This window comes from Maniola jurtina, chromosome 1 (assembly GCF_905333055.1).
Source record: "Maniola jurtina chromosome 1, ilManJurt1.1, whole genome shotgun sequence".
NCBI classification, from domain to species: Eukaryota; Metazoa; Arthropoda; class Insecta; order Lepidoptera; family Nymphalidae; genus Maniola; species Maniola jurtina.
In genome coordinates, this window is record NC_060029.1 from 13779882 (window position 1) to 13795119 (window position 15238).

The 15238-nt window shown below is 38.0% G+C and overlaps 1 long non-coding RNA gene across 1 annotated transcript; it reads right to left on the reverse strand.

Annotated features, from left to right (window-relative positions):
* Nucleotides 1–1344: 1344 nt before the first annotated feature.
* LOC123865186 lies at nt 1345–14553 on the reverse strand. Its single transcript, XR_006795935.1, has 3 exons — nt 14514–14553; nt 7537–7539; nt 1345–1491 (listed from the first exon to the last, which is right to left on the reverse strand). It is a non-coding gene; the product is annotated as an uncharacterized LOC123865186 (long non-coding RNA).
* Nucleotides 14554–15238: the final 685 nt, after the last annotated feature.

Genomic DNA, 15238 nt, shown 5'->3' on the forward strand with positions numbered 1-15238 from the left:
TTAAATTTTTAATTTACACTTGTAAAGATATAATATAAGCGTATAATAACAAAACGAATTCATTTACGTATTTATTACGTTCAATCGCTGATACCTAAACATATTATTTATCTTTGGAAACCACCCAGATTTAATACATTTTAAATTGCACAAAAAGTCAAAACACACATGAGGTTAAACCATGGTTAAACACAAGAAAATGCGAATTTAATGGCTACATCACATCGCTTAACCCCTGCGTCCAAGATATTTAAACATTTTAGCGAAAGACGGGACGAAGTGTCATAATAATATCCATAAAAAAAAAGCTTTTTTTGCTTACTTAAGTTTTTTATTGTGCCAAAAGACTTGCAAGGTTACATTCAAGCTCTTTTTGATAAAACAAACAAAAATAAGTTACGTTGCACTAATTGACTCTGTTTTCACTGGATGATATCTAAGTGTAACTTTAAAGTGCGTTAACCTACAAGGATTCAAAATGCGCATTCCACTGAAACGCTCATCCGTTTTCCGGAAAGTACTTAAATAATAACTACAAGACAAGAGTACAGCTAGCCGTGGCTGAAACCTCCCATCAGACGCGATAGATACCAAATTAGACAATGTAAGGAAATACTATGCTTCTAAACCTTGTAAGTACAAAGAAAAACGGAGACCCGTAGGCTTGTATAAGATTTTACACCGTACTAACGTTAATAAACGTTAATCCGAGCGTCAAAAGTCAAAAAATAACAAGAAATGGACGTAAAGAGACTTGAAGTCATAAATTCGGTACCATCGATTTTCAATAACTTTGTGAGGTTTGTCGTTTGAAGAGCGCTGGCTGTAGACGTAACGAACTTGTATTTTAATGCTAAAGTGTCTCAACGCTTGAATTCTATAATTCTATCGCCTTTTGGTGAGATGAAAAATCTCCATAACACGACATAAAAGTAGGGAAAATGTTACCAAAAGCCGCTCTACCGTGCAAATCTCGTCGCCCTGCATCGATTGCTCGTCCGTCAGAGATGCGGTTCAATCAATCACAGCTTCGGATAATCATGAAGAAGCGCCACAATGATTTATCTCGGCCGCTACCCCGGACCCTGCCCGCGTCTACACGTAATGGCGGTTGAAGATCACGACTTTAACTTTAACAGTCATTTATTATTTTTTAAGTGTGGTCTGTGTAAACGTTCCTTTAGCTATAATTAAAATCAAAGATGATAAAATCTAAAAAAAATACCTATGTAACCGTAGGAGGAAGAGGCCGAGATAACCTAGTGGTAAAAAGTCTATTCGGAAGGTTCTGGGGTTCGATCCCGAGCAAGCACCTCTAACTTTTCAAGGTTATGTGCGTTCTAAGCAATTAAATATCACTTGCTTTAACGGTGAAGGAAAACATCGAAAGGAAACCTGCATGCCTGAGAGTTCTCCATAATGTTCTCAATGGTGTGTAAAGTCTGCCAATCCGCACTTGGCAAGCGAGGTGGACTCTGGCCAAATCCTTCTCTGTATGCGAGAGGAGACCCGTAGTCAGGAGTAAGCCGGTTATTGGTTGATCATGATGATGATGAGGAGGCGACGGTGGGTTTGACTGAAACTTTCAGATTGCGGTCGACTCCAAAGCTAAGATTTGTTGTAAGTTGTAAGCATAGTGAATTCGATTGTCGTCGAGCGTTGGAGGATCTGGACAAAATGAAAAATAATATAAATCGATATACCTACATACCTGATGTGGATGATACGTTGACGAATGATAGAAGATAATGAAAGAAGAAGACATGTTGTGCCGACCCCACGTAGTAGAAGATATACCTACATTAGGTACAAATATAAGTATGTAGTTTAGACCGGTTTCCATACTTCCGGCAGTAGGTCATTAGTCCCTCAAGTTTTTCTTTATTTTCTTTTTTGCCACAGTAACGTACAGCCGTCATCAACATTGCTGGCCCACTACTGAACCCATGGTCTGCTCTCAGAATCTACTGCGCTAGATTATCAGACAGCCAAGCGACTCCCAATAGAAAGAATGTAGGGGCCATAGATCTTAAATAAAGGATTAGTTTCATTGTCCAAAAATGATCAGAAGTAATTCCAAAAAACAATAATTCTAATCTAATATAACACATTCATAACTGCGATAAATCACGGTGTCTATTCAAATATTAATACGCCGACCCGTAAATTGGAATAATAAATTGGATACCATTTTTCATTTTAAGCAGCTTGGCGAGGATAACGGCCAGGCGTGAACCTGGTGTGGCAATAAGTGTTCCGTATAAAGAATAACTGAAAATTACTGGTTAGTGATAGTTTACTGAATAGTAATAAACCAGTGGTTAATCCATGATGCCGATGATGATGACTGGATTCATTACAAAATTTATTTACCTATTGCATAAACAAACACAAGTTTCTTTTGTATGATAATATGAAGTTACATTCTTCCATATTAGTTAGATAATAATTTACATTATTTTGTTTCTAGCCTAATAAAAAAATTATAAAAATTATAACACCATTTACTTACCTATTTAGTAATTTTTTTTTTCTAATAATAAATAACCTAAAATATTATTTTCTTAGGCTTCTATGGCTTCTATAACTTATAGATTTTTCTGTGTAGAGATTACGTAGAGTAGAGCTACGAGTGCGAAAGAATTTTGAGGAAAACTCTGTTCTTAGATAAATAATATACTTCTTGGAGTAGTATTTTTTTTAAGTTCACCAGGCAGGTTTTCATCATCTAAGAATGTTTCAGTCTAACGCTAAGAGTTCTATTCACTGTTAACGAAAAAACGATACTATGATGAAAATTGAAGGTTCTACTTACTTATAATTCGAGGCGGATCTCTAAAATTAACGAAATCTATACACAAACAGATACAAATGAGGCGGAGAGAATCAGTTCATTTTTGTTTTTGAACATTTTTATAATATCCAATTATAAGTAGAAACAATTTGGAGTTCTACTGGGGGTAGTCGTCTAATTAATGATATCCTCCCAGTCGGGGTTTGGGCTGGTTCAGTTTTTTTTTATTTTTTTAATCAAAGCGCCTAAGGGTAGTGTGAAAAACTGGTAAAAGGATGGCAAAAGGTAAAAGGTCTTTATTTCAAAATACTATACCTTGCTTAACTTCGTTAAACCCATAGAGAATAGAGACCCCTTAACGATTTCTAGGTAGGTACACGGCATTTTTCCAGAACGTTAAATCACTTGGCAGCACGGCATTGCCGGTAGAGTGGTTGAAGTCTCCCACCAGACCAGATCAGACCAGAGATAATTTAGAAATTATAAATTCCAAAATTGTCCCTGCCGGGAATCGAACCGGGACCTCCCATTTGTAAGACCTCACGCTCACCACTCCTGGGAGGTCATCATATTCTCCATAGCACGCTGAGTTATTTGATGTCGGTAGACTAGCCTCGTTGTCAGTATTCATTTTTCCGCACCAAAGGTCATTATTGAGTCGGTCAGACGCTGAGGGCCATAATGATGAAAAGGGAGGGCAAGGAAAGGCAAGAAAAAAGGAGCGAGAGCAACTAGTGTGTCAGCAAGAAGTAATGTTATAATACGGTTTCATGCTTGAGGTTCTTTTGAACCCCCGACCCAAAAAGAGGGGTGTTATAAGTTTGACGTGTGTATCTGTGTATCTTTCTGTGGCATCGTAGCTCCTAAACTAATGAACCGATTTTAATTTAGTTTTTTTTGTTTGAAATGTGGCTTGATCGAGAGTGTTCTTAGCTATAATCCAAGAAAATCGGTTCAGCCGTTTGAAAGTTATCAGCTCTTTTCTAGTTACTGTAACCTTCACTTGTCGGGGGTGTTATAAATTAATTTATAGGTACACTTGTAGTAAGTGCGAATCGCACAGTGTCCGTAGAGATTTTTTCCTCCTTCAAGTGAAAAAAAAATTGTTAACATGCATATGGTAACCCTAATTTAAACCCACCTGACGTTTATTATAAGTAGTAAACCTTTCCCATAACAGCAGAGTTCGGAATCAGCCATTAATTGCGTATTACACATTAACGAAGAGATCTCGTGTGTTACCGCTTGTTTATAGCTCACAGTAAAGTAGCGTATGTATGCGAATCTTCTTTATTGCGACTCGCCGAGGCGTACATTGTTGTTCATGTAATGGTTTTAACAGGGATCATCATCATCATCATCATTATTAGACGACGATAGACAATAGACTACTGGTCATAGATCACTTGTAGGGATTTCCATACACAACGTCTTGCGCCGCCTGAAACCAAATGCGCCTCGCTTGATGTCGTCTGTCATCACGTTGACTTTGCAGTTTGATTGCAATACAATATAAATATTAGGTATAATTTGCATGAGTGTAATGCGGAAGTAAGTAACTTGGCAGTAAGTGAACAATCCGCACAAATACTGTCAAGATAATTGGCAATCTCGGTGACGGCTTCATCTCGCTGATGGCGGTGGCTAACAGTCTTTTTGCACTGCATAATAACTTTCTTTCCTGCCGATAATGCGCGGTGCTGATCATTTATTACGCCGCGCGACAAATCTCACGTTTTTGCGCATTTCAACGCGCGGATTTCTCTAATGCGTCTGCGTGCACCGTTGATTATTATAATTACCAAGATACAATTAAAATCACCCGCTCAAGCCGTTGCAGCAGCAGGAGGGATGTTGAATTCCTTAATTTCCTCAGTAAAATGGTATAAGTACGTACCTATAGCTGAAATCCAAAAGGTACTTACCAACTCCTCTCTTGGAACTAAGCGTAAACTAAAGATTCATCTCATTTAAACTTAGCGTAAAGTTAGGTGTAAATAAGTGCGATAACATTGCAACATCTACAACCTTTTGGATTCCAATTTCCAATGCTCTCCCTGACCGTTAATTTGTTCATCATCCATCTTTCAGCCTTTTGGAGAGCGTGCCACCACACACGGTCTTCCGCCTTCCTCATATTATACCAACTTCAGTTCATTATTATTTATTTGTACAATTATTTTTTTTAATGAAAATATTACAATAAAACTTAAAGTTAGCTTAAATGTTGTCTAATTTAAATTATTTACAAATGTCACATTATTTTCAGACCTAGTTAAAAATTGTGGCATTCCAATTCTTGTTATATACCTTATAGTAAATAATGAATATAGGTACAATTGCAAGTTGTATAAAATGAGCAAGCTTAAACACATTTCATAGCATTGTTTATCTCGGTTTTTCGATATCAATGGCATCTGTATGCAAATTGTAACTGACGCCGGCGTTGCAAAAACTGTTTGTGGACTTTTATAATAAAGTAATGACCGCACGCGTTCTTTGCCCGCGTGGAGTTAGATTATTAAGTTTTTGATAAAATAATTCAAGTTTCATGTAGACCTGTTTTACAGGCGCTTATGAGGAGGTACCTACCGTCAAGTATTATATTCGTTCAAGACATAATAATTCACAGAGCAGATTTTACCGAGATAGAATTATTTATTAATAAGTTTAGTGTAATTGAAAATAATATTTAATCTCCATTTTTAAAAAAATACCGGACTTTTTTGTAAATATGGGTTTATAAAAAGCATACTCTCAGACATTCCTTCATTCAAAAACACTTCTCATAAAATATTTAGTACGTAACCTACATAGTACATTACATTGATAGATACTATAAACTTTTCCAAAATAAAGTTATATAAGTAGGTATAATGTTAACTTTAATACATTATTTTCCTTTTTTTTTTTCAATTAACTTGTTACCAAGCATAGGAAATTATATGGGTACTTTTTACTGTAAAGCAATCCAGCCCAAATTACACTTGATTGCAAATAAATTACAATCAAGAGTGTAGATATTTGGTAAACAGTTCTCATGGATTCATTCACATAAAACGCATTTGATTGCCAGCCACGACATTTCCAACTCATAATCCAATTAAAAGACAGGCCGATGCCGCGACGCGTCGCCATAATACAGAAATTCAATTACATATGTTTTCCAAACGAATTTGAATATAAAACAGAAAGGTAATCAACGTGAGCATTAAATTATGATTAGAGAGCCCGTTGAAAATTTTAGGAGGTGTTTCCTAAAAGCTATAATTTTTTTTAAAGTTAAAGAAGTGTATAATTTGAAAGTAGCCCTGGGAAATTAAACATTCTGAGAAAAACTCCCGGCAAGCTGGATTTTGGTATAATATGAACCCATATATTTGTTCTACATAAATGTAAAAGTCTGTCCGCTTTCCGGGAAATTCTCCAGCCAAAAATCATTTTTTTAATTCTCTCGGCTAAGAAGGTTAAGTTAAGGTCAGCGTTACCTGTCTCAGGGAATATTATAATAAGTACCTACTTAGGTACGGTACTATCTGGGTTCACGAACTACGATAATTAATTTCAATTTTATAAAACTAAGTGACAAAAACTGAAAACCTAATTTGAAATAATGAGTTTTATTCAATTTTAGAACAAAATGGCAGACAATCCTGTCGGGAGATGATCGGGCAGTTGTTTTCAGAAAAATGCCAAAAATTAAAATAATTTTAATCTTGATGCCCTTTCATGGAATTTAAGTGTTGTTACAGTGGCATATGATTAAGTCGACCTGGCAGTTCCACCTAAAAGTATAAAACTGTGAATTCTCAACAGGCTTTCTGGCAGTTCGCCAGAAGAACCACCATATTAACTTTTTGCACGTTCAGCTTGCATCAAACACCTCCTCAAAACAACAGCCTATAAGCTCTCGGGCTATTAAATATTAGAAAAAATAAACATCGCAACAAGCATGGAGTTGATTAGGTCGATGTCACGCCGATAAAGGCCCAGAGCCGAAAATTGAAAAGAGTGCTCATTAAAAATGCTATATTTTACCATTTTTAAGCAGGCAGGTGAACATTATGGCGGGGGGTAGGGTGGCCATGAGTACTAAGTACCGTGAGACTATTCTGAGATGTTGCCTTCGACTATGTTGGACCTTATGTACTCACCCGATTTCGATTTTTAAGGTTTACGCAATTTTATCACAAGTTAATGAAAATTATCGAGATTCTTCTTTCATATATCACTGTCTTTAGAAAACCAATATTACGGTTTTTTAAAGATAGTATCCTCATGAGTTCGGTTCCAATATTTTCCAGTACAATTTCATAATATTTCGAAACAATATTAGTTTTACGAAAATATGATATACACAACTTTCATCCCATATTTCAGGCAACACACTTCAACCACAGAGAAAATTCACACAGTAGGTAAATGAAATGTTGTACCACCATACACATTTTTTGTACAAGTGCTATGATTGTAAAAAATAATGCCGATAAATGAGAATTTTAAGGATAGATTTTCTCCAATCTAGTGTGATTATCCTGTAAAATACATACAGGATGGTCACCCTGGTCGACCCGGCGTCGACTCCAGCGCACCCCGCGGCGCCGATCTAATGAAATAAACTGAAAATCAACACGCCGCGCGCCCGCGCTTTGTTCCGCCGCTCACGATATAATTAACGCAGGAATTTATTGGGACTCGGTCCCTAATATCAATAACTCGTGGACATGCTATTGTCTTGAGACCATCTTAATTACATCTTTTGTACAAGTAGGTACGTTTTACAAGCTCTTGTAAAAGGTATGATGACATCGGATATTTATAACCAGTATAATATAATTTAATGAAGAAGTAAGTAGGTACCTAGTGTTGGTTCTTTAAATATAGTCTAAATATAATTTTCAGTAGATACCTATTTTTTATTGTTGTCTGTTTGTCTATCTGTCTGCTAGTTTTTCACGGTCATTTATACAATTTTGTCGGAAGATACCGAGATAGCTTGCATGATGCATCCTGAGGACAAACTTAGGCTACTTACTCTTTATCCAAGAAAAAAGAGCCCATCCGTTTAACTGATTTGGTTCAGAGATAGCTTGCATCCAGGGACGGATATACTGAGGCTACTTTTTATCCTGGAAAATCGAAGAGCTTTCACAGGATTTTTACAAAATCTAATTCCACGCGAGTGAAGTGGTGGGATCATCTACGTAGTTATACATAAAGTTTAAAGCTTGTACTTATTTTAAATAGATACTTACCTAAGCTAATAGTGTAACAGGGTGGGATTTTAATGCACCTTTCCAACTTTGTTTCTAAAACACGCATCCCTAAAACGCATCTATCGCAAAATTGATACCGTGGCAAGGGTGCGCACACGCAGCGTGACGCCAGCCGCATGATGGCGCTTCCCATCAAACGGAATAATATAACAGTAAATAAATCGGTCACGAGTCACAGGTGCAAACTGGTGCAAATAATAATTATAAGTATTTTTTTCGCCCATAAAAGGGCAGGTGTTCTTTTTTGTGACATATTTTCTGACGTTTTCATTAAAAACCAATAAACCAATGTAATAAAAAAGATTGGGGCATATTTTTGGGCATATTTAAAAGTCCATGATTATTTGCTTGATACCCACTTAATTTTATTGATTGCCTTTCGATTAAGAAAAAAACACAAGATTTACGTACGATAGCTACGCTTACTCTAGTCGAAAGTCATAAATATAACTTTTCTGAAAAACTCGTACATACGGAGGCTAATCATGTGATATCTCGTGTCATTTACCATTGTAATAGGACAGAGGATACGCGGCGTCACTCCATGCTACGTGATGTATGGGCTATCGATGATTTATTATAACAAATTACCTCGCCCAAGCCCCGACGCACCAATCTAGCAATGTAAATACGGTGTCTGACATGTGATTTAATAATAGTAAATAATAGTAATGCGATAGCGGGAGTCATCAGTGTGATATCCTAGTGGTTAAAGCCTTAAAGGTCATAGCACACATATCAACTCGAAAAGGGATCGTCACCGTATCTACTCGAGCCGTCCAGTATTCTTTGTATGAAACTCTTAACTGCAACGCACACTAATCGGAATCCTAGCATAATTGACTTGTCTCAACAAGGACAAGCCACAAGCTTAGGAACCGCGATGCGGTGCGTGGTCAACTTGCTGTTCCCCCAACTATGACTCATACGTCTCTTCGTCAACGATTGCCTGTGTCCAGTTGGCGAGCTGTTAAGCGCACACAATAGCTTGTAATTCACACAAAGTCATCATTAAATACTTGTTAAGGGAGAGGCTCCTGAAACTAATGCAAATTTATTTATTTATTTATTTATGAAATGAAAGTATTGATGTTCTTTCAATGGTATTCCAATTTCCACATGTTGTGAGCACTAGACCATCATAGCTCATTTCTTAATTAGTTAACTGGAAAATATAGGTACCAGCGTAATTAGTACTGTCCCATTTAAATGGACATTAATATACCGGTGAGCGATGATACCTCCAGGCGTCTGTCACTCCGCGCTACCACCGTACCGAGACCCTTTCATAACTCTAAGATTAATGATACAATACAGTTTTTAAGTATCCAACTACACTGGTTATAAATCTCTGAAACGCTATTCATTTGCGTTGTTAAAGTGATTGACATATTCAATTAGCGAGGTGACCGAGGGACCTCCCAACTCGGTTCGTAGACGTTCCATCGACCGGTAACGCTCGTCCTCCCAACCCTCCCGCTTAACGGCGGTCTATCTGTCACACGCTCCATACAAACGAAGTTTGGGTCTCATTTGAATACAACCAATTACCTCGATGTAATTTTTTAGACACGTTCTAGAAACTAATATCATATATTATCATATAATATAGCTATGTCTGTGGTTTGCCAGATTTGCTTACAAATAACTAGTTTTAAAGTTACGCGGGTTTAAAGTCTATTTGTATGTAAATTCTCGAGACCAGGTAACTTTAAGTTTTTCGGAAATCTAGAAAACCACAGACGAAGATAGTTCCTAGAACGTATATTTACAAAATTTCATTGAATTTGACTGGTGAATATTCACATGAAAGCCAAACTAGGTGTGTATGAAGTGCGCTACGAATAAAGAAGCAAAATCCGCCAAGTGGAAGTGAACGCGAGGGTGTAAGATGGTTCTAATTAAAATGGTTGTTTGAAATTGGTAGGTCGTTTCGTGGCTTAAATGTTGTTTTCTGCTATTACCAAGGCAATAGCGTGTCTTTGGTTTAATAGGCCTTTCAGCGATGCTTGATTGAATGAGGAATTACTTTTCGTAATGCAACACCGGCCTGTCTTTAATTCCTATGAAAAATTACTAATGTTCTCAATTGAAACTTGGCATTTAAAAGTATTAATTAAAGAATGCTCATGTTTTATTTTTCATTTAACAAGCCATTTATGGCTTGTTTAATAAGCTAAATACTATGTAAGTATTTATTTGCATAGGTACCTACTAAGTATGTTAATACGTACATTTTATTATCTGCGTAATTATCTGTAGGTACTAAAGATAATTCTAAAGTGACTGACTGACATATCATCATACAACTCAAACTCCTGGGTTTTAGATTTTACGTGTTTTTTTTACGTAGGATCTAAACAGGATTTTTAGGATTTCCATTCCCGTGAAGTCGGGGCCGCGGTCAGATAATTTAATAAATTTTTAAATGCGTTTATTCTTTAGGGTTTGAACATTGTTTAAATTAGGTATTACTTCCACTAAATGGCCTTCTAAAACCATGAAATGTCCTGAGAAAACGTGATTTTTAGTAACTCTAGTTATTTTACACACAAAATAACAGTATTAAGTACTTAGGTAGGTAGGTACCTAACATACACAAAAAAGCAATCTAGCTGAAAAACGCTGCACGTTCGAGCCAAATGCAATTAAATTGAGACGTCTATATTAGAATCCGTAAAATTAGATCATGACTTTCTTCCATTGGCGTGGTTTTATTTGTATTTTTATTTGATTTGTACATTCGCGTGGACAAAGCCGCCGTGGGGCGAAGCTTACTAGTTGGACTCTAATGGAGTCTTCACTCGCCCTCTTTTCGAGTTTTTGCGGTGAGTTTCAATTAAAACTGATAATAGCAAAGGGTAACTTGCCGACTGGTCAGAGATTATTATATTTAGTAGAAAGTGTAATAGGTATAATAGGTATTGTACGAATTGAAGGCATCCTCATCATCACGATTATCCCATCGCCGGCTCACTACTGAGCGTAGCTGTCTCCTCTCTGAATGAGAATGGTATGAGCCATAGTCCACCACGCTGGCCATGTGCTGATTGGCAGACTGTTCAAACCTTTGAAAACATGATGGAGAACTCTCAGACATGCAGGTTTCCTCACGATTTTTCCTTCTTAATGCACATAACTATCCAAAGTTAGAAATTGAAGGCATATTAGCGTAGAATCTAAAGGACGTCTTTCTTTCTAAACTATTAGGTACATAAGTACCTACATAGCAAATCTCTGCTCTCTTCAACCATGTTATAAAAATCTTAAAGACAAATAAATATAGTATCTACTGACTTTTTTCCTTTGGTTTCATTATGGTAAAGAATCTAACGAAAAACCAATGCTGTGTCATGTGTGTATGTAAACCTGAAATGTGAAGCTGTAGGTACCTACTAAGCCAACTCTTTACCACTTTCCACTAATATTATAATACTTCCATTTTGATAGAAAACCGGCAGAAGAACGTCACAGATGATCTGCTACCATCATATTAGGATCCCGCACGATTCCCAGTAATAAGGAAACAAGGCAAAGAAGAAGAGAACTATTATTTTATTTTACTGAGGAGGTGAATCCCACTTATTTTCTGCCTCTCATCTACATCTCTACTCTATGACACCACAGAATAAGACATCAGCGGTGGCGCACAGCAGGGGCAGATTGCGCGAGCATGACAAAGCTCTGTGTTACATACACGGCGTGGCCTCGCGGTTTAAATAAATTAAAAAAAAGTAGCCTCGCGGTCGACAAACGTACGCCAATGTCCGATTATCACTACTCACGACGACAACGATACGACCTGCGGACAAGTAGACCGAGGGAGAGATTCTTATGAGGTCACTATAGGGTTGCCAGTTGCCACATGTTATCCAAATGGAGGACAAATCCTCCTTTTGCACAATTTGTCCTCCCGTCCCATTTAATCCTTTAGACATAAGTAAAGATCCCTACTGTAGTGTGCGTGAAACGAGTAATTACTAATCCAGTCTGAACACGAGGCATATGACTGTGTAATGTAGAAAAACAGATCTCAGCTGGACTTGTGTGTCCTTAGTCAATGACCTGCGCAAACCGTCATGTTGCAGCTTCAGATTGGACTACTTGTTTTGCACGCTTTATAACTAGATTACAACAGTTAGAATCGAATATTGGTAGGTAGTTAGGTATTTAGTTCAAAATTAAAAATATTTTTATTCAATTAAACTTTTACAAGTGCTTTTGAGTCGTCAAAATAATCTATCACTGGTTCGGAATGCCGTTCCTACCGAGAAGAACCAGAAAGAAACTCTTAGCTGGAAATAAATGGTCTTTAAACTGAAATAATAAAGTCAAACTCAGAATCTTTCATATTGTACCTATTTAAAGAGTTAAAACTTATATAATTAACAGCCGAAATATCCCAATCTAGGTTCTGTCGTTTTACGAACAACTACCTATCAACGTTGCTATGTACCTAGTTAGCTTAATTTGACTGTTTGCTAAAAATCGTCGCATCCATAAATGGTCGCGTCGCTATCATGTCGTATAGTATAGATGGCTTATTCGTACCTACTTACTGTTAAAATAATAATTTCTATTTCTCCTAGGTTAATTTGACATTTAATTACCGATCGTGTAGGACAGTAAGGTGGTAACGTGTTGAATTTAACCGTTAATTTATGAAAAATTTTTAAACGACTATAGGTATGAGTGTGTCTGGTGAGGTTAAGACACCCAGTCTAAAGGTACCCACGCACTCGAACTGAACTGCAGCCGAACTGCGCGTCGCGGCAGCGCCCCGCACGATATTTTCTCCAGCCGCGCGCTGGAGAGAATATCGTGCGGGGCGCTGCCGCGACGCGCAGTTTAGCTGCAGTTCAGTTCAAGTGCGTGGGCACCTAAGCTTCATTACTAAAGTTTTCGTAAAAATGTTTTTAATTAATGACAGCTAAAAGCTAAATAAAAATTGAATCCTACGTCATTAAATATGTACCTACAAGCTTATACATTAAACATTTACATGTACATTTGTTGACTAAAAACTCTTTCGGTTCCTATTACGAATACGTATAATCAAGTAGATCAATAAAAAAATTGGGTTTAAGATTTGTGCGTTTTAATTACACTATTATTAAAGACGAAAGTTTATGTGTGTGTGTGTGTGTGTGTGTGTGTGTGTGTGTGTGTGTGTGTGTGTGTGTGTGTGTGTGTGTGTGTGTGTGTGTGTGTGTGTGTGTGTGTGTGTGTGTGTGTGTGTGTGTGTGTGTGTGTGTGTGTGTGTGTGTGTGTGTGTGTGTGTGTGTGTGTGTGTGTGTGTGTGTGTGTGTGTGTGTGTGTGTGTGTGTGTGTGTGTGTGTGTGTGTGTGTGTGTGTGTGTGTGTGTGTGTGTGTGTGTGTGTGTGTGTGTGTGTGTGTGTGTGTGTGTGTGTGTGTGTGTGTGTGTGTGTGTGTGTGTGTGTGTGTGTGTGTGTGTGTGTGTGTGTGTGTGTGTGTGTGTGTGTGTGTGTGTGTGTGTGTGTGTGTGTGTGTGTGTGTGTGTGTGTGTGTGTGTGTGTGTGTGTGTGTGTGTGTGTGTGTGTGTGTGTGTGTGTGTGTGTGTGTGTGTGTGTGTGTGTGCGTGTGTGCGCGCGTGTGTGTGTGTGCGCGCGTGTGTGTGTGTGTGCGCGCGTGTGTGTGTGTGTGCGCGCGCGTGTGTGTGTGTGTGTGTGTGTGTGTGTGTGTGTGTGTGTGTGTGTGTGTGTGTGTGTGTGTGTGTGTGTGTGTGTGTGTGTGTGTGTGTGTGTGTGTGTGTGTGTGTGTGTGTGTGTGTGTGTGTGTGTGTGTGTGTGTATTTTTGTTACTCCTTCACGCAAAAACTACCAGACGGATTTGGCTGAAATTTGGAATGGAGATAGATAATATCCTGGATTAGCACATAGGCTACTTTTTATCCCGGAAAACCAAAGAGTTTCCACGGGATTTCGAAAAACCTAAATCCACGCGGGCGAAGCCGCGGGCATCGGCTAGTACAAAATAATACAGTGGGTCCATTGTTAAATTTTACTTGTCGTCCTTTTCGTCACCTTTAGCATTAATGACAATAATTTCAAGGCATCATTTGAGTGGAACATAAAAACATCGCCACGACGCGATGCGTCGCAACCGGTCACATCATAAAACCCTTGGACGCGTAAGGACCTGGTCAGATACGCGATATCGCGGTAACAGGTCATCGGGATATGAAACTGAAACCGTGTTACTGGGACGCGGCTGCAAATCTGCAACGTAGCAGTGACTCATAGAAGTTGTATCTGAGCACTTCACATTACAATATATACCCTAAGGCTCCCCACAGGAAACTGAGGAAACACACTGAGGAAACCTGCATGCCTGAAAGTTCACCATAATATTTTCAAAGGTGTGTGAAGTCTACCAATCCGCTCTGGGCTAGAGTGGCAGAATATGGCCCAAACTCTCCTTACTCTGAGAGGAGACCCGTACTGAGTAATAGGCCGGCGATGGATTGGTCATGTGGATGATGAGGCTTCTGTGTGGCAGTAACATGGGTTCAGTGTGATACCCTGGGGTACAGCTACAGCGAAGTGACGTCGTTGCCCCGTCACAAGTTGAGTTTGACCAAAGCTTTAAACCTGCGTCGGCCATCTTGTAATCGTTGACGCTATGCCTTGTAATAATCTCATTGAAAATGTTGATTAAAGCGAAAAGATGGGACTTAAAGCATTTATTAATAGGCTCATGATTGCCGCTTCTATTAAAAGTTATCACAACACGGGGACAGGTTGTAAGACGAAAGTTGATTTCAACTGTGTTACCAAAGATTATATTTTTTCAATTATTGTATGCCTACAATGCATCCGTAATTTTTCAGGATGTTTTCGAATGAAGTATTAAATATTAATTGAAGTTGGCAGGCGCTATTTAATGCAAAATATTTAACTGAATGCTATGTCAACGGAGATAATAATTGTCTTATTCAAGTTGTCAGGGTCTGGGAATCTATCGCAATACCTACAATCCCAAGTAAACACCTAATATTATGTGATTCTTGACATAACTAGGTGTTTATTGACACGTTCTAGACAAGCATGCTCCATCTTAGACTGCACATTACTTGCCAGCATGTATATTGCAGCCAAGCGCTAATCTATAAATTACAAGGAACCCAAGAAGATTATAGCGATAACTG